This window comes from Rutilus rutilus (assembly GCF_951802725.1).
Source record: "Rutilus rutilus genome assembly, chromosome: 14".
Taxonomy (NCBI): Eukaryota; Metazoa; Chordata; class Actinopteri; order Cypriniformes; family Leuciscidae; genus Rutilus; species Rutilus rutilus.
Genome location: NC_140219.1, coordinates 22,008,010 through 22,029,794, shown reverse-complemented (window position 1 = coordinate 22,029,794; position 21,785 = coordinate 22,008,010). Strand labels below are relative to the sequence as shown.

The 21,785-nt window shown below is 37.8% G+C and overlaps 1 protein-coding gene across 3 annotated transcripts in view; it reads right to left on the bottom strand.

Annotated features, from left to right (window-relative positions):
- The window catches only part of pcdh11 (protocadherin 11), a 179,162-nt gene that overhangs the window by 41,491 nt on the left and 115,886 nt on the right, over positions 1–21,785 (bottom strand). The gene's annotated exons all lie outside the window — the stretch shown is intronic.

The window sequence follows — 21,785 nt, the reverse complement described above, 5'->3', positions numbered from 1 at the left end:
AAAAGATAAAAAAAGATAAAAAAAAAAAGACTAAATAATTAAAAACGATGGCTCTAACCTTAAGATCATGTTGTGTTGGACCGGCACACTGCGATGGATGAACTGCTCTGGAGGGTCATCAGGGAGCAGCAGGACGTATAGTTTTTTAGACACAAATGTGTAGCTGGGACCCTCGCTCCACACAACCCCTCTCTGAACTCGTGTCTCTGAGCTTGTTAAAAAGGCCCAGTCATGTGGTGTGTTATTTTAACGGCTGTTCCCATAGATTGGCTTTAGTGGCATCATGAAAGCCCATAACGGCAGATTCATCACTCTCATTGTTCACAGAGGGCATGATGGCCCGATACGAGCGCCTTGTAGGTGTGCTAAAGTCACTCGTGATGAAATCTGTCAACACAACGGATGTCTCGTCTCAATCCACTGCCATATGCCTTTTATCTCCCATAGGACTAGATGAAACTGCGTTGGCCTTTGACAGTCTTTAGAAATTACTAGCGAGTGCTGACATTTGATTTGTGCAATAGCCCTGCTGTGCTCAACCAGAACTATAACTAATCAGTGATTGATGGCATCAAAACTACAATGACACATAATGCTGATATACAACGACAGTATAGCATACGACTTTTTCACTGTGCCATTTCTTTTATAACCTCTTTTAACTATCAGGTGGTCATTAGCATTTGACGAGAATTATGCATGAGGTTCAACCCTCGGGACGATTGTGCGCCATAATTTGCTGTGACTGAAATTTCTTACGAGGAACGGCATCTACAAATCTTAACCACCAAAGTTAAGTGTGTGTTTTCCCTAGGAAAATGCATGAAAAGCAACTAAAATGAAATGGATCAATGTGTCATAGCCATCTATTTCTTCAAGCGAGGCATTTGTATCATTTCTGAGGTAATATATATTCCATCAATATATAAAAATGCATATTGTAACAGTGTAGCCTAACTATTTTATATGCAGAACTCCATAGGGAATAGGAAAATATGCTTCCTTATATGCCAAAAATGAATGCTGACTGCATTTTCATCTGATTTTGTAGGACTGTAAGTGATATCAAGTTTCAATTCAGAACAAATTGTCTTTTATAAGTGCAGATGCAATGCATCCATACTAATATAGCTGAGACCCACATCTTAGAATGCTAATTTTACTAGACGCGACAGAGATCGAAATAGATTTCTTTGAACAGCTACCTTCAAATATATGCAAAAAGATAACATTTCTTGCTAAATTATACAAAACTATTCATTTTAACCCCTTCAGAATCACAACAGGCCCACATTGATTAATCTCTATTACAAAAAAAATGCTTGGCTGCCACTTTCGGTGACCTTTTCATTATGTCCATATGCCGAGTGGAATCATGATGACATCATAGCACGGATGAACTCTTATTTTTCCCCTGTCTCTAGACGTCATGTTCAAAGGCAAGCCAAAATCCATGTAAGAAGTTTTGTCTCCACACAATTTCTAATCTTGACAGGTGGAGGATTCGGAAAATGGATTGAGTCTGGATTTGGAAGGGAGGTGTGTCAGGCTGTCTCATTCTATTTTTTTCCCTCTCAGCTCTGCACCAATTTCATATTGATGAGCTCGGCACCAACTCAAATTGCATGTCTTCTTTAAACATTTAACCAGCAAAGCGAGCGATCATACTCTTTACTGAAATCCTGCTCAAATCCAAATGCAAATCCCATTGCAATGAATAGATCATAGAGAAAGGATTTCACAAGCAGCATACAAAGAATCATCACTTTTAAGATTGCTACACACACTTTGAGCAGAGTTTGAGAATGTTTCTTAAAGTTGATTATTATATTCATATATGTATATCACTTCTTTGCAAGCGGCCTCTTTAGAATGCGTGAATGTTTAAACATGTTTTGATATTGTGTGGATGAAAAGCATCATGATCACTTTGCAAAGGCAAAAAAGAGTCTGTTTTTCTGTGCGATACTCAAGGGAGGCATACATTCAGACAACAATTATCCTATACTCCTGCCCTATTACACCCCTGCATTTACTTATCCACGGAAGCGATACAGAGCGAATCAGTTACTCTCTCTGCAAGTGCTGGTTTCAATGAATTATCAGTGTTGTTGTTTATAGTGACATGTAATTATACTTTGTCTTCATTTTCTAGACAGATGACAGCTAATTGCTCTGTAATTGGCGCCTTTTTTGAAACATTAAAATAACATTCTTTGGTATTTACTGGGTCAGTATGTTTTTTAAAATGATTTTAAAAGAAGTCTCTTGAGCTCACTGCATTTATTTAATGACAAATACAGCATTTTAATAATATTATTAAGATTTAAAACAACTCTTTTCTGTTTGAATATATTTAAAAATACAATAATTCTGTGATGGCAAAGCTGAATTTTCTGCATCATTACTCCAGTCTTCAGTGTCACATGATCCTTCAGAAATCATTCTGATTTGCTGCTCAATAAACATTTATTATTATTATCAATGTTGAAAACAGCTCTGCTGCTTAATATTTTTGTGGGAACCGGTTTTTTTTTTTTTTTTTTTTTTAGGATTCTTGGATTATAAAGTTTAAAAGAGCAAATTTTTTTTGTAACATTAGATGTTTTTTAAGGTCAATTTTATGCATCCTTGCTGAATTAAAACAAAGCAGTAATACAAATCTTACTGACCACAAAATTCTGAAGTTTATAATTATATAAATAAAGCAATTCTTGTAATATCTATTCAATGACTGATTCATCAGCCATAACAATGAATAAATTAAAAATCTTCATTTGGGGGGTTTTCCTCAGCAAATACTGATACATGCAATTAACTGTGATTAATATGATTAATTAAAACACGAATTATAATAAAGTAATGGATTTGATTAAAAAATTTTTAATTGACTGACATCCCTACTATTTGCATACCAATGCAAGACAGTTTAATCACGTACGCAACTTGCTGAGATGTTTGCATTTACATTTCTAAGCTGCATTTAAGAGCTTAGAATGAAAAGAGATATGAAAACCCATGTGTCCTCTGTGCCAGTCAATCCCATCGTCTTGAATGGCCTGAAAGGACACAGCTTAGAAGAGATAATCAAGGAATATATAAAAGAAATCTTTTCTGCCCCAAGCCAACCATTGGTCCTTTTGCAAATTCATCTGCAGCCTTCAGAGGGACTTAGCATTATATCTTAAACTCTTCAAGAGATAACCAAATCAAATGAATGGGGGAGATATGTTTTACTAAACTATTTAATAATAGTTGTTTTAATAACAGCAATTGTTTTTTTTTTTATAAAAAAAATACTGTAATCCAGTGTCATGTGACTTAGTGTCTTCATTGCACAACACTGTAAGCAATAACTGTGTAACAAGCCTATAAATGAACAGTATATTTGGGTGCGTTATTGCTATGCTATTCCGACGTATCTCCACATGATGGAAAATTAGCTTTGGGTAGTTCGAGCCCAGAGAACTGTATCTATTGGCAGACAGGTAATCGCTCTAATGGGCTATTTCTAGACGATTAAGAGTCATCTTTTGTGTTTTATTTTTATTGGAAAAAGAAAGCAAGGGAGAGCGGTGCATAAATAATTTTGAAGCGTAAATCACATCCTTACATGAAATTAGGACATAGTTAAAGAAGAGGAGGGGTTGGAAGCATTGCATCTCTGCAGCAAGAAGCCTAGAATACCCAGAACTATTAGAAAAGGCGGCAATCGCACACCTAATGTATTTGAGGGCAATCCACTTGAGATGGGCTAAATGCCACGCTTGATGCTATATCTTAACTTAATGCTTTGTCAATATTTATTCGCCGCCGTGATGATCGTGAGGTTCTGTAGCTGTGTGTGGTCTTCAGCCTCCTTTAAGTATCGGCTCTCCTGTGGCACATATGTCAATTTGTCTGGTGATTTATGATGTTGACTAACTGAGCTGGTATCACCTAACTCATTTCGGAGAGAGGCTGTACGGGATACTTGGCAGGCGTCCACTTTGTAATGGGAAAAGCAGTAGGCAAGCATAACCCTCATGAGGCAGCCAGGAAAGATGAGAAAATAAGTGGGTCAAGCACTAGGCACAAGGGCACGAGGATGGAACAGGACCTATGAAATCAATGCCGCTTTCTTCAAGAGTTGCTTTTGTGGGATATCGAACACTGCAAAATGTGTAGCAGAGCGGCGGCTGACAGGGACGAGGTGATATCCTTTTATATTTAGCTTTGATTATTTCATCCTCTGGTGATGGCAGTCATTTAAACACATTCCAGCCGACAAGGTTCATATTGTCTCCCCCGCCACGCTATTCTTCTCCAGCCCTGGAGCGTGAGGAGTAATCACGGATTCTCTCTGTGTGTAGACTTTGGCGCCACCAGGAACAAAGCTGTGCGTTAGGAGTATCCTGTGATATCCAAAGCACTTTTACACAAAATTCCCACTTTGTTTAATGACACCACGGCGAAGGAACATTTGTGGCTTTAATGGAAAACATTTCCCGAGACAAACCCCATTGCCAAAACGACTCTGTTGTGTATTCTGCACGGATACCTGAGGTGTCCAGCGAACAGCGAATCTCTCACCTCGCTGACAAGATGTCACTGTTTCAAACAGAAGAACCACATCAGAGACCCAGCATGCTTCTCCCTCGACTTGAAATCATTTATTTATTGCATTCTGGCCATGGGCATATTGCCACTGCTACTCTCAACCCTAAATGTACTGTACTTGTAGCAGTGCCTTAAACATTTCACCGCTTACTACAGGTGTGTTTTCTCAAAGATAAGCCATTTTGCTCTAGGTTAACCTTGTTATCTACCTTACATTGCAGTGTTAGGTTTATCTTGAGTTAGCACTTCCTTTGGTGCCTTGAGGTCTCCCACAGGCAAAAGAGAGGATGTCTGGCTCATCAACTGCTTTCTCATTACACTTCTTTTTTAGTAACAATACAACACAATAGGCTAAGGAAAATTGTAGGGCGTTATCAAGCCTAATGAACATCCTATGAATCAATGGAACGGAACAGAGGTGTTCAGAAACGCTCAGAGGGAATTAAATATAGGAGATTTATCCAGACCAGTGCGATACTTTCTAGACTATATGAGAAGTTTCTGATGCAACCAACAACGCCATAGGGGAATTCACTGTGAATGAATTATGTGTGCCCAAATTTCAAACATTTTAATGCCAATGGCGCAAATATGGTCGTCTAGCAAAGGATTATTTTCCTAAAAAAGTGCCACACAAAAATTCGGTTGTCGGTATATATATTTTAACGGTTTTGAAAAGTCTCTTACGATTACCAAGGCTGCATTTGTTTTATCAAAAATACAATAAAAACAGTAATATTAATAAATATTATTATATTTTTTATAATTTATCCCTGTGATATAAAAGCAGAATTTTCAGCATCAGTACTCCAGTCTGCAGTGTAATATCATCCTTCAAAAATTATTCTAATATGCTGAATTTCTGCTCAAGAAACATTTCTTATCAATATTAAAAAAGTTGTAATTTTTTTCAGTATGCTTTGATGAATAGAAAGTTTAAAAGAACAGTATTTATTTGAAATAAAAATATTTTGTACCATTATAAACACCTTCACTGTCACATTTGATTAAATGAATCCATCCTTGCTGAATAAAATATCTGTAAAAAAAAATTAACACATTTTAATATATGCAGACCCATTTCTTTCTATATATAATGAGTGTGAATAATTATGCTTCCAAAATTTTAATAATTCGTTTTTATATTGCCATTGTATATAAGCCAAAATAAGTGATTCAAATATCTGACATACAGTATATTGATCTGATATTAAGATAAAACCTGATTAAAAACATAAAATTTGGATGCCAATAAAAAACCAACAACATTTAATCTCTAAACCGGTCTTTAGAAAGCAGAGTGAATCAGTAATAAATGTAAAACACTACTTAGAACTTTTCGATGGGCCCCTGAGCATCCCCTGCCCTGACCCCAGTTTGAAAACCTCTGCACAAAAGGAATGACACAAATCACATTACACCACAATTGGGCAAACCAAATCAATTTGCCCCTATTTGTCTGATTGCCAATTCAAGTACTGTATGGTTTTCCCAATCATGACTATACTGATGTAATCAGTTTGAAGAAATCATAACAATCATAGCTTTAATATTGTGTGTGAAATTAGACTAGAGACACTGCTTCTGCAAGGCCATATGGGATGCAGCACAGCTAGAGGTCCGTCTGTCGTATAGATACGAGATGAAAGCATACAACAAATAGAGAAAATGCATGAAAAAAAAATAAAAAAATCTAGTTTCTATATATCTATGGTTAACCAACAGAGCAATACAAAGCAATTGAAGGACGTTTCGCAATTGCTGCTTCTGTAGAAGCATGGGAAAAAAAAGGATAAAACTGCTAGAAGGAGACAGTTTCCAAGCCCTCTTGCATGATTTTAGTAAATGGTTTAATTTGATATAAATCATCGTCGAGCTAGATGGGGGAATATCTCATTTACAAATTGTGTCCTCATTTGTTAGTGGCACGGCACCTCAATTACCCGCCAAGCAGCTTTTTATTTATTCATGCGCACAAAGTCATGTATTCATGAGGATTAAGCAGAGACTCTCACAGAGACTGGCAGCCACAGACAGCATATTTTAACAGAAGGGGAAAATCTGACACAGATTAAACTATAAGTAGATGGGGGAGAATGGAGGACCCGTGGCTTTGTGCATTCATAGGTCAGTGCTTGGTCAGTTTCCCAAACAGCTCCATTCTGAGAAATCATCCTCAGAAAGAAAAGATTTGGGGCACAAACTTAAAAGAATAGGTCATCCAAAAATGAAAATTCAGAGATACTTTACCCACCCTCATGTTGTCTCAACCTCGTTTCTTACCATGGAACGCACAAGGTGATTTTTAAAGTGAATGAGTGTTTCAGGCTCCAAATGGCAATGAATCAGTGGTTCCTCAATAAAAAAAAAAAATTCTGAAGCCATACATTAAGTTTGTATGAGAAACACGCAGAAATGTAAGTTATTTTTCAACAACCTTACGTTTATGAGAGAATAGCATATGATTTGTGAATGAATCATTCGTTTGAGTCTGTCAATGGTTAACAGCTGGAGAGGAAGATCCTCATTGAACAACAGCTATTATATGACTTCATAAGACTTAAAGTACATGAGTCAAATGGGATTTTATCATACTTTTGCATTCTTTTTAAAGCTTGAAAGCTCCATTCACAGTCAATGCATGGAAAAGAATGAGGTTGAGTAATTGATGACAGCATTCTCATTTTTGGCTGAACTGAGAATAAACCTGGTCATGTGGATAAAAAAAAAAAAAAAAAGAAGATGTACTGTATATCCGTATAGGAATGCATCCCTGTTATGCCAGTCTAATGAATTCCCACTGTATTGTACATGCACAGAAGAGGGGGAGGTGATGTAGTGACATTGTGTAGGAGAATACGAAGAGTGAATTGGTGTAGCTATTTGTGTGACTGATTTTTATAATAAACCACATGACCGCATTAAAACATACAGTGCAGCTTGAAATGCGCCACAGGACAAATACTCATTCTTGTTACTTGAAAGCGAGGAACACCAGAATTCTCCATTTGTCTTCCTGGCTCGCACTCCTCATCAGGAAATCCTGGTTGTTGGTTTTTTTTTTTCTCCAGCCTGTACTCAAACCCACATTAGACACATTTATCAGGATTCAGCAACACCATTATGACAGGCCTTATCAAATTATCTGCCGGCACAACTGGCTGTGAGTGAAGAATTAGAAACACTAACTTCACTGAGGAATGCAATTTGCTTGGATATAGCGTGTCGAATGCTCGCGAGTGTGGCGCGGGGCCCAGTGGAGCGTTAACAGAATGGTCGCTGCATCCTGATTGGCTGTCTGTTGGGACAGATGTCCTCATGTCGCTCCGACTCGAGAGGTGGATGTCCCTGCAAGCCATGACAGATGCTCCGAAAGGTAAAACAGATGGAAGTGACTCGGGGAGCGTGCAGCTATGGGCAGTTAATTTGAGGAATAATGGGAATGATCATTCTAAAAAGCAAAAAGCTGCTCAACACAAAGAAGAAAAGGGCTCCGTGTCCGTGCACACCCAGACAGCCCGGCAAAGGGACAGACACAAAACTCCTGAGAATGATTAAAAAGCGTCTCCCACTGTTCGGCACAGGCAGCTATGATCAGATGCTCTGCTCTGCTACCCAGTATTTCTCAGACAGGGGAAGAACAGGTGTGCATCATCACACCGGGATCTAAATATGCAAACCAGTTCCCAAGCTCAAGGGTGTTGCTAAGAAATGGAGTGTAAAATGCCTAATTAAATACACCTTGTACACCGTGTTTGCTGAGAATTATAAATTCAAAATACCTTTGGCATAATGAAATGCCCACTAGCAATCTTAATAGGACGATTAGTCACAGGACAGGCCAGTTTGAAAAACGTGTGCTTTGATTTAGCGCTAAGCAGAACCATAACGCAGCATTATGCGTCTTTCTGAAAAATCAGCCTGGCTTGGTGGCTTCTGTGCCACGGAAGACGTTACATTACCGATATGAATCTCAGCCGGCTTGTGTTTTTGCTCCTTCAGGTTCTCTCATTATTAACTTATGAAACCCTCTTCACAGGCGAGTTTAAAAATGAGACAGCAATACAGAGCGGGCACATTTCTCTGAAAATACGGGCCCAGGCAATCATTGGATAAACACGGGACCTGGTTTATGGGTTCTACTTGCGGGTTGCCATTGGAGACACGGTGTCTCTACAAAGACATTCATAATTAACTGAAACTGTAGAGTGTGGAGGTGTAAAAGAGATCTACGAGCTGAAGCGCATCAATACGTCTATTATCAGTCGAGCATCTCTCGTCATTAGAATGCAAATCTAAAATTTCAAGGACAAAACCCTCATCAACTGGTGCAATAGTCCTCCGCTGTTCTCAAGCTGGGCCCTCACGCCATACATTTGCTCTGTGGTTTGCAAGAACCTAATCCTGTGTTTTGCTTTCCCGTGTGTGTGTGCCTTAGCATGCCTTGCCTCGTTTGGAGTTGCATTTTTACACTGACAGCAGGTCTGATCATCAATTATTATAGCTCACTGGCTCTAAAATGGGCATATCCCCTGGTGTGACACTTGCATCTTTGACCATGGGCATGAGAGAGAGAGAGAGAGACGGGGGAGAGTGAGAGAGTTAGCCCGGAAGAGCAGTGCAACCGCATACACAGTGACATCAGGCATCAAAGTGGCAGAGGCGAACGGCCATGCCGCAAGACAACATCTGCCTCCCACTGTGGACGACTAGTTAAGCCAACTACACAATCAAGGACACGCTCGGCTCCTCTTTTAAAAACCACTGCAGGCCTCCTGTAAAAAATCGAACTAAAAGTTTCACCATTTTAACAGAAAAAAATAATTTAAAAGATGCAACAGTAAAACCTTTTAAAATGGTTTAATATTAGACATTTTAATGCTGTGGAAAAATATATTAGATTTGACCTCCAAATGAAATTGGAATTTTAAATGACTGTAAAATCATTTTTTTGGAAGTCAAAATGAATACTATAAGTTGGTCTTAAATAAAGTAGTCAACACGTTATACACGTTATTTCATCATTTTAAAGTACAACAGATTCGTTTTCAGGAAGGTTGGTAAATTAATATTTTAATATATAGTTATGGGCTATAAAATATCCAGGCACCACAATCATGTACCATACACAATATAAGTAGGCACAGGGGGTTAGGTGCCTTCTTAAGTCGTTTCAGTCGTTTTCTGCTGGTATTGAGAATCGAACCTGCAAACATTGGGTTAAAAGTCTGACTCTCTAACCATTAGGCCACAACCACCCTGAAATTATTTTATTTTATTTTATTTTAAGGTTTAAATTTATTATCAGTGGTAATGCTAATGGCAACAACTGCTTTTGTAAAAACTTAATTGCATAATTCCATACTGTAGATCTTGATTAAATCATACTGTTTGGACCCATAGAAGCACAGTTAATGATGAGACTTAATCAGCGAACACCAATACAGTCTACCCCTCTTTGACTAGAAAGCAGGAATGTGGTAAATAAAGATTTATATACAGTATCTGGTTCAGCATGGAACATTTTACATGGTGTGACAGATGTTGAACAGCTGAAACCCCTGGGAGTTACGACCGCCAGGAATGAGAGCAAATCAATGCAACCAAGCAGGTGTGCAGAAGAATCAGGGCATAGGGACACTCGTAGCTGGTCGCTTCTGCGGCTAGTGGTGCACTTTGGTGGCTTGCCTCGACACATGCGCCGCAAAGTGGCAGGCAACTGCTTGACCCTCCTGGTCCTCCACTGCCTGGAGGTCCCACAGATGTTTGGGAACAGCAGCATGGCCTGCAAACTTGACCATGGCAAATGTGATGAATGCACCAGTTCTTCTGTGCACAGGCTACGCCTCTGCCAGGCCTCCATGTTCAGTGTCAAGCCCTCAAAATCTCCTGTCATATTTTGTTAGCCCAAACATTTCCTGCCAGGGCAAGTCTAATCCATCCTCTGTGTGTCCCAAATGAAATCCTTTTCCCTCCACACAGCAAAGCTCCCTTGTTCCCACACTCCATCTGTCTGTGTTACTGGCCCCAAGCTCTTTCTGAAGTCATCCATTTGTTTGAGAATACCAATTTATCAAAGAATCAGTGCTAACATTGATCACTGGACCACAGGGTGCCGCCAAGTAATCCGGTTCCTGCATGCACACGCACACGCGCCTAGATTAGATCCCACTGACCTGTGTGAAGATAAAGGACTAGGAGCTAAAAAAAACGTATTTACATTCGATCGGCCTCATATTTGGTGCGTCTCGCTCCTTTCGTTGATAAATTGGAAATAGAGCAAGCTATGTTTTGCTTTGATATAACAATATTACAATATTTCAATTCAACCATCCTAAATGGACCAGATGCCTTATACTGTAGGTAGATCGAAATGCCCTAGTTACAGAAGAATTTGCACATTTGATTTCATGAATAAGCACTACACGATTTTTACTAATATCACCATCTAAAATGGCTTCAACGTGTGTCAAAGCTATGGTTATTAACAAGACATAAAAAATAAAAAAAATCAATAGAGTTAGTGTCACCAAAAATACAATCTCTAAGATGCTGAGTCTGTTTAGCTCTAAAATAACATATTGACGCTCGGCTATTTTGGTCAATAAGCCTATTTGAGGCCCATCTTTATCCTTGGCACTGTCTGCATAAGAAAAATGAGAAAGAGGTGAGGACATGCATTTTAATCAATCCGCTGTGGCATATTTTAGAGACCCACTTCTCTGTGTAGCCACAATTGTCCTAACATTAGATGCTGGTAAATAATCACACATAATTTGAGTTCAAATATCATATATAAATAATAAAAAATACTCTTAATTTGGGCTCTTGAAGCAAATGTCCTCAAATTCATGTTTTTTTTAGCACTGCGAAAACAAACAAATTAAGTGAATAAAAATGAAGGTTAAGCTGAATAAAAAAACTATGATATGCTTTTTTATAATTTAATACTGCAACATAACTCCTGCCTAATATGCTGTTGGTCCTCCACATGCTGTCAAAACAGCACTCTACAAGACCCCTGAAGCCGTCCCGTGGAATCAGGCACCAAGCTGTCAGCAAGCAGATCTTTCTGTAGGATGTGAGGTGGAGCTGTCATGGATCAAACTTGTTGGTCCAGCTCATTCCACAGATGCTCAATTGAAATCTGGGGAATTTGGAGGACAGGGCAACACCTTGAACTCTTCATCATGTTCCTCAAACAATTCTTGAACAATGTGTGCAATGTGGCAGGGTGCATTATCCCTGCACTTCTACCAGGGAACACCATTGTCATGAAGGGGTGTACCTGGTCTGCAATAATGTTTAGGTGGCACATGTCAAATTTACGTCCACATGAATGGCCAGACCCTGGGTGTCCCAGCAGAACATTTCCCAAAGCATCACACTCCCTCCATCAGCTAGTCGTTGTCCCACAGTGCATCCTGGTGCCATCACTTCTCCAAGTGAATGACGCACATGTACATAGCCGTCCATGTGATGTAAAAGAAAACGGGACTCATCCGACCAGGCGACCTTCTTCCACTGGTCCAAGGTCCAGTTTCGATGCTTGTCTGCCCATTGTAGGAGAATTCAGCGGGTGGACAGGGGTCATCATAGGTATTCTGATCGGTCTGCGGATACGTAGCACCATACGCAGGAGTGCAATAATCAACGATATTCACTTCAACCGTGACTGGTCATAATGTTTTGGCTCATCAGTGTATATTTAGTCTGAATAAAATGCACTAGACTATTCCATTCTACAGTGTTTTTTTTAAGAACCAATCCAAATGTTTTTAGGATGTACTGTTTGTATAAGAGACCAACATTCTTGTCAAAGCTATCTATAACAAATGGCATTTAATAAAACATCAATATATACATTTTTTCAGTGGCTTTCTGTGTTTTCCTGCTGCATCTGAATGGGGAAGCAGGTTTGGCTGCTCGTAACTATCCCTTGCATGTCGAATTGAGCAGGCTGGATTCTGTACACGTCAAGGAGGTGAGTGTTTCTGAAGGATGATAGACTTCTAACAAAATGCGTTTGATTGATAGAACTGGAGTCTGCAGTTCTGGTTCTGTTCACAAAGTGAATCAAGACCATGAAAAATTGATGTGTATCCAAGACATATATCCTGGCATTTTAATGCTTTGATAATGAGCTGCTCTACATTTTTCTCTGGCAACCATACATTAAAAGTGGCCACAGAAATCATGCCATTTGGGAGAAACCTAATCAAAATGACATTTAGATGATGAAGCCTCAAAGTGTCATGAACAGAAGTGCCTTTGCAGTCCGTGTACCAGTCATGATTGGTCTATTAAATTCCGTCATATTTTATAAGAACAAACATTAGGTCTAACAGTTAAATATTACCTATAACAGTGCTATAATTCTTTCGTCAATTACTATTATGATTTTTATTATGATTTTTTTATTTTTTATATTGATGGGTCCACACTGATGATGCCTTCCAATTATATTTGAAATTGTATAAAAAAATATATAAAAAAATCAACCAACTAACCAACCAAACAATCTTTATATAATCATAATAATAATTAGTAGTAGTATTATTAAGTATTGTCCACATAAAAAAATAAATAAAAAAAAACTATAAATTTGAACTTATATATATTCTACGAGTTACAAATTTGTCCAGCTATGTGAGATGTTATACAAAAGCGATCCTTGTTGAAGTTTACTTTGAAAGTCAGGTCCAACCTTCAGAAAATTCTCCACTATCAAACCTGTCGATTCTGAAAGCCTGTGGATTACTCCTATTGCAGAGGGCGCATGCATATTTAATTATGTGTTAGTTTGTAAATCTGTATTTCTTTCAGTCTTCACTTTTTTCAAGAGCAGGTGATTTCGATTTTCAGAATCACACTACTTGTCAGAAAAATGAGACACATCGACTTGATAGCCAGTTGTTAGCAAGTGCTTTTGAGCTCGGTGTTTGAAGTTCCCCCACAGAGTTCCGAATAGTTTATCCGGAGATGCAATCAAACGTGACAGCTATTGATCCATCCTCCAAATCAGACATGAGACTTACTGAACATGTTAACAAGCACCAGATAGCTGTTTTAATTGTCAGAGCCTTTGAAATCCCAGTCAGAGAGTTCTGCGGTGGTTTTCAAGCAGTACTTGTGTTCATTCAGAAAGTGCTTCATATGAGCCTCTGAATTATGTCCAGAAGGACATCTTCTTGACTGTCGGACTAAGAATATTTTATCCGCAAAAGGTATCTGCTTCTCATTAAACAGTTATTTAATCCCCTTCATAAATTTTAATTAAAAAGTTAATCTGACGATTTCAAACCAATAAATGGTTATGGAAATTCGCTCTGTGTACTCAAACTAGCAGAATATTTTGAAGACAAAAACTGAATGAACACATACACTAACACACTGTAAAAAAAAAAAAATATATTGTTGGTTTAACTGAAAGTAAGTTACCTGGTTGCCTTTTGAGTTAATTTGGAGTTAATTGAAATAAAATAAAAATGAGTTAATACAATGGAGATTGGTTTAATCAACAAACTCAAAATATTATGTTATCTGGACCACATTAATTATATGTATAATTAAGTTGTTTTGACAAAAGAAAACAAAATTGTGATAACAAATCATAAACAAAAAAAAATAATTAATGAATAGGAGGGTGAAAACCAAAGTAAAATAAATATACATTATACATTATGAATAAACACATTTTCTAATACATTTCTTATATATTTGAACATTTCAAGTTGTATAAATTAACCTTTTATGATAAAAAATGTATTAACAATGAACAAATTATAAATTAATTAATAATAAAATGCTGTAAAAGTATGCATATTTATTTATTTATGTATTTATTTATTTAATGTTTGGCGTTTTCCCCAGCAGCACAACACAGCTGCTTAATACACTGTTTTGGAGCTTTCTTGCATGACACATTTCTAACTCTTCCAGGGAAACAAAGAAGATTTTAGAGCTTTGACTTGACTTTCCAGATCAATACATTGTCTCCTCAAGACAACTATCAATGGCATTTGAAGTAGACTAAACACAGGTTCCCCTCAATATCAGCTCAAAGAGCGAACTCTTTCCTAAATCCCTGTTGGCTATGATGGATAAACAGATGAAACCAATCAAATCCCACCTGACCAGACCCAGACATGAAACCGGCAAAGACGGGAGAAAAAAAGGTCAAAACTGGCACAAATGTGTAGATTCATATTGGCACTAGTTTAATTTAACTCTGGCTTAATGCAGCAGCTGGAAATAGGTTTCAAAACCCTGCAGCACAAAATCAGTTATTTGTTTGGTTTGAGAGAAGCCAACTTTGCAAATATGGTTTGGTTCAAATGGCCGTCCCAATGTGATTACTGGTGTCCCGTGGAAGGCCTTTAACAAGCATGCAAGCAAAAAAAAAAAAAAAAAGAAGAAGAAGCTTTTTCATCTCAGTCGTTTCATTTCTCGTCTGTTTTTATTCCTTTTAAACTCAAGCATTCATGCATGCTGGGCCGAGGATGAGATGACATGCTATGATGGTTGAAATACAGGCACTGCTTTGATGCAGTTGTGTCATATTACAACTTGAAGTGAGATAGTATGCTTAAATCAGTCAGAGTATTGCTATTACAATGAAAAGGAACAACAGCTAAAACTGCTTGCTTTTCAGGCTGTCTCAAAATCAACCAGAGACTCGCAGTCAGTCACTGTTTCATCCACAGTATACATATCTTTATACTAAACCTTGATGTAATATGCAGAAATTTAAACAGTTTCAGATTTATAGCCTTTTTCTCTGTTGGCAATAATCAATAATTTCTGGACGCGAGACAGCTCTGTGCCTATAAGAAGTCACAATTTGGAGTAAAAAAAAAAGGGGGAGGATTATAATTGGGAAATGGAAAACATAATGTAGTGTAATAAAGCTATATATTCATTACCGATAGCTGAATAAAATAATAGACAGCCTGATTTGATTGAATGAACATGCATTTTACGCAGCATCCCATCACGTATGCAGTGTTTATAACATTGTTTTACATGTTCCGCTTGAGATTATCCGAAAAGGCCAACCCAGCATCTGTTTACATCACTAACTGCAATAACAACTATGCTCTGCCTAAGTGGAAGAGTGAGAGAGCATTTAATATCTTAGGCTAAACCAAGTCCATGCATGTTTCTGTTCTAAACACTGCAGTGGAAAACAATAACAAAAATTACCCATGAATGCACTTAGGGAAAGTATATACATTAAAGCTCTTACTAAAAGTGTATGGATGTTGTTAAAACTGTAATCTTATTATATTTAGAATGAATAAAATGGATTGGTTTATTTGAATTTATTTATTTTTTATACCAGATTATATATTAGGAAGGCAAGACATAAGCTGGTCACATGAGGCCATATGCTTCACATCAGAAAATCTCTTTACTAATGACACGGCGGCAACACGCTTTTAGCTGGGGAAATGGAGACTCCCCGAGACTAAATCTGTTAGACTGCACTGTAGACGCATGAGAAAATCTTTACATTCGAAAGCAAAAAGAACTTCATGAAGGCACTTGATAAGGCACTTGTCTTCATTAATCTGCATATATGAGTTGAGATTCATGTTTCATTCAGGAGCAAATCTATGAATGTGGCATTACGGCATCTATTCAGTATTTGTTTTGTCCTTCAAATTAAAAGTTTTAGACAACAATATGAAAAGAAAATATGTCAGTTCAACCATACATTTTGAACCAGAGGTTTCATGTCATCTATATTACACACCCCATGGCCAAATCATAGAAAAATTAAGTTAAAGGCACACTATGCAGTTTTCGTTTTTCTCAAACAGCGACCCCTAGAGTCGCTGTAGAGTACTTGTATTTAACGTTACTGTCATAAATACCACTCACGCAGATCCGTCTCTGCACTCTTCCGATTGCTATTTCTTTGTCGACTCTGCCATGATTCACGTATGAAAAGCGTGCTAGTGTCTTCCATAGAGGCTGCTTCATATGTTGTTGATGTATGTGACGTCGTGCCGTAAAGCAAGTCGTGATTTGTCTGGGCACTACCTGTGCAGATATCGACGGCGCAACTGGGTTGTAGGTTGCCAGGTTGAGCTCACAAATGGGTTGAAATTTGTATGATGTGTTGATTGCGCGAGTAGGATGGGTTTCATTCAAGATCTGGCAACTGGACAACCTTGGAAAAATATATTGATGTGATTATTCATATAATGACGTTTGGGCCATACAAATTACGGGAGTTTCACGGGAGAAATAAGAAAACGGGAGGGGGGCGGGAGATGGGTGTGAAATACAGGAGACTCCCGGGGAAAACGGGAGTGTTGACAGGTATGAGTGGGTCGCTTCATGAGGGCAGAATAAACTTGCGATCTTGGTAGCCCAACCACCATTGGACATTTTTCACTTTCAGAATAAATTAGTAATAGCTAACCATAAATAGCATTTTTCTATAATGGCCATATCAGCTAACACAACGTAAACAAAAGAAAATATTGACGACAGCTAGTTCCCAAGCATCTTCATTGGCTGCTCTTTTCCATTAGTCATTTGGTGGCCATACAACACAATGCAATCGCTTCCAGTTTTCCACGAGAAAAAAAATGTCTGTGAGGGTTATTAAAGATGTAAATCAACACACACCAAAATGCTGCATGAGTATAGATCTATAAATAACCCTTATGTAATTAATCTGACTTATTTGGAAGGAAACAATGTGACTCATGCAATTATGAAGCACACCATTACGGCAAATTAGCTTTGTATTCATCCCTTTCAAAGACTCAGCAAGGCAAGATATAATATAATTGTATATTACCCATCGTATTTCCAAACACTCCATTCACATCCAGAAACAAATAATTTAAGATCAAATTTCCAGAGTTTGTTTGCTTGACAATGACGTAACCACCTGGATTCGACGGCGGCACCGATCACGAACATACACTTTAATGCATAATACTGTTTGATGTTAAGTACAAAGGTTTGGCCGCCTGAAGGGACAGTGAAGATTTAAAAATGTTAATTGTATGAGAAGTTCCCTTTTCCCTCTGCCAGCTGTTCGGGAGGAGGGAAGCAAAGGGTGGTGGCAGAGAGACAACAACATCCATGCTAATTCAACGAACAGCAGAAACGAGTTTTTAGCCAACCGGCCAGAGGCCGTGGCAAATTTGAGCCGCTCAGAGCGGAGTGTGGCGAAAATGAGCAAACTACACTGGTGACCGTCTGATAAAGAGAGCCTGAGGAGGCAAAGCAAAAAGGAGCTATAAAACGAATTGCCTCCTGCCTCATAAATAACAGTAACATAAATGTCACATGAACTTTATTTCGAAAGCGGGCGGTCTAATAAAGATGCTGTTTTAAAAAAGGAGCGGAGAAATACATTGTCATAAGGCGGCCGTATCCTCTGCTTTTCCACCTGCTATTACTCAAGCCGAGATGACACGCGAGACCTTGTCACGCCACCTTTTCGCGCGTAAACCTGCTTCACGTCACCTTTTTCCCTGGGTCTGCCACCGGTACTCTCTGTTCTTTCTCTCAATCCCCCTTCGTCTTGCTCTCTCTCTCTCTCTTGTTCTCACTCTTTTCAAATTGAGACGACAAGATAAGCGATTGCCACAGCTACAGCTGCCTGCTGCTCATTGATAAAACCATATCTAATCCGTCTTGGGCTCCCTACGCCTCCGATGCACTCCTCTCACAGTCTCAGAGTCTGCCAACAGAGAGGGGATCTATCTCTCTTTTTGAACTCTCAACCACGGCATCAGCTTTTATCAGTGAACTTTTGGGCTAGGAAATGGGGACCGAATGAGACGGTTGACTTCTTTCCTCGTCGAGCGCTCGCTGGGGGTCCCGCCATGCTCGAGGGGAAGGCGTCAGCCTTTTATCTTATGCTTTACGTCATCTCGACCCTCCGTACCATAATCTTCTGCTGATTATATATAAACGACATGATTTTTCTTATCAACAGCAAATAATCTTGGGATATGTATTTTTCATTTTAAGCAATGTTGGATTGCTCATGTTTGTTCATGATGAGGCTGTCAGTTTGGAAGCGTTCAGGTTTTTCAGCTCGTGCTTTGACAATAGAATAAATTATAGGTTTTTTTTGTTTTTTTTTTGTGCAAAGAATGGTTTGCTTGAACGGATGAAGTTGAAGTGAAAAAAACACAAAAAAAACAGTGCAATAAGAATATTGACTTCACAATTCCCTCTCGTATTTCTTGCTATCATTTGCTGTCTGTTGTAAATGAATCACCTGACAGCAATTTAGCCTCCAGAATCAGATAGAGGGAAAAAAGAAATATATTTAAAAAAAAAAATTAAAAAAAAAATTATGTCCACTTTGCCAATTAACCCAGTTCCCAAATGACACGAACGTCGTGCTCCCATTTACAAGGCTGATTTTATGAAGCCGGAGATGCATCCATTGCAGAATATTAATGAGCCACAGAGCAATCACTTAGCATATGCAAATCACTGCTAGTGTTATAGTTTGTTCCTTTCTACAGGATGATGCACAGAAGCAGCTCATTATCCAGCCTGTTGTTATTTCTCAGTGTATTAAATAAATAGTTTAAAAAAAAATAAAAAAATACAAGGTCATATATGAAATTATTCATTTGTGGACTGTTGTATACAAGCCTAAAAATTACATCTTATATTATAACATCTTTGAACATCAAAACCAAGTTATTTTGCAGGCTGACTACCAAGTTAGGGAGTAACTAACTAAAAATAATATTTTCCAAAAAGTAGCGATAACTAACCCCCTTTTTTTTTTTTTTTTTTTTTTGTTTATAGGGTTTAATAGAACTTTTAATACCCAAAAAAGAAAAATCTGTCATTAACTATTCACCCTCGTGTAGTTCCAAACTCGAAACACAAATGATCATTTTTATTTATTTTTATTTTTGGCCAGAGGCGCAGTTGTGCTAAATGTCAAAACGCTTCCCACGAGGCTATCGGCTCTGACATGCATACATAGAGAACATCAAATAAGGTATACAGAAGCTCAAACTTGCTTGCTTGATGCGCAAGAACAAACATCATTGGCTCTCACAAATCAACAAGGAATGTTTGAGCTCCTGTTGACAGTATTTAATGTGCTCTATTTATTTGTGTTGATCAGTGTTTATATGCAAATAAAAGCCTAAATTAAATCCTAATTAAATCACCAATGGTGTCTTTTCAAAAGACTTGGATTATACGGCTTGATTCAAATGGATATATTTTATGATTTCTTTATAAACTTTTTGAAGCATGAATGTTAAATGGCTTTCAATGGAGGGAGAGAAATCTACATTGTGTTTCAAGGATGATCAAAAAGTAATATGCACAGAAAAACATTTTAATAACCTAAACTAAATTTACTGTATGTGTCCAATTTATTTGAATTGGAAAGTTATCTCAACTTTTGGGAGCAAGTAAAAAAAAAAAAAAAATTGAAAATTATAGAATGATTTTATATATATATATATATATATATATATATATTTTTTATAAGTGACCTGAGGGTGAGTAACTGATGACAGAATTGTAATTTTTGGGTGAACCAACCCTTGAAATCACATCTGGACAGTTCTGACTCAAAATCAATTCAGTGATTCAGTTGAATCATCACTCAGTGTTGTTCTTAAATCTCCTACAAGGCATTTCACATCTTCATGTTTGCAGTGCAATAAATATTTAGTTTGTAAATACTGCTGTTTATCACCATGTTTTGAATTCACTTGTATAAATAAAGAGTTGTTAAGTTTAGTGCAAATTTACATGTACTTATTTTAATTCTGTCATCTAATATCCTTATTGTTTCAGAGAAATAATGCTCAATTAAACATTAATATAATCAGATAATTAAATAATTATGTAAACAACACCTCCTTATGTAACTGAATGTAGCTATAGCTACCTTTTGCCAGTTTCTCTATACGTATATAGCCAAGCTACTATTTGTGTTTGTGTGTGTGTGTGTGTGTGTGTACAAAAATGGGCGTCATCATGCATAGAATGATGATAGCATATACTGTACAGTTTATAAGACGCACAAATTAATATTTTGGGAGAACATTGCATTATCATAGACAGCAGGCCGGTTCAACAACAGCTAATCTAAGAGCAAAGACTGGCCATCATGTGCATGTAAATAGCTTGGCAGGGGTAAAGCTGAAGAAATGCATTCATTCTTACACAACACTGTGAGTGTCACAGCTCTGCTGCATTGCAGAATGCAAAGACATGTGTGCTTCAGTCAGAGATGCTATTGTCTCATTTATGTACCAGACAGAGAGGATATCTGCAGGTGTGTGCAAGCCAATTTATTTCACTCCTGTGCTTTTTTTCCCTCAAACTTGTGTTGCCTCAAAAAACATGAATAAAGTTATGGCAATCCACTGATTTTATTGATGTGTAAGCCAGAAAGAGATGAAGAGATTTGTGTTGATCACAGTCTCCCCACAGTTTCCTGATGATGATGCTGAAATCAACCCTGGAATCAAAGGATCCACCAGCCGCACTGGACCGTCCTACGGTTTTTCTGAGATACAAGGCCTTTACATCCCAGGGTTACGGCAAGAATCAAACACAAAGACCACTTTATATGCTGCATGATGAAGAAGATCTACCAAGCTTACATTCACAAAGAGCAGTCGGTCATACTAATGGCCGTGCGATACAGACAGAGTAGCCCAGCAGTAAATACTAACCAGCTCTTTTGCGCCTCATTAAACAATAACAACTTGAGCAAATAAACACCCTCCCTAAACATGCATTATTTGCTCTGCAAAGCACTACTGCAGAGGGCAGCATAATGTTCACTTAGCAGAAATGTGCCCTATAAACTGTATGCATTTCTATTCTTGCACCAGTGAAGATGGAAAACCAATCCTCAGAGAAGATAGAAAAATAGAGATTTTCTTGGATGAGATATAACTGAATGGTCAGATTTGAACTGGAATAGATGTCCATTGATTTGAAGTATGGAACTCAAAACCTGTACTGATTCATAGGTAAGATAAGACCATAAATGCAGGGTTCAGGTTCATAGCGGCTACGCTATTTTTCTGTCTTGTTTTTGAGTAAAAAAAAAAAGAAAAGTGATAAAACACTCAGATATATGGAGATATTAATGTTATATGTTTACATGCATTCATGCATATACACTAGTTCAAACGTTTGAGGTCAGTAAG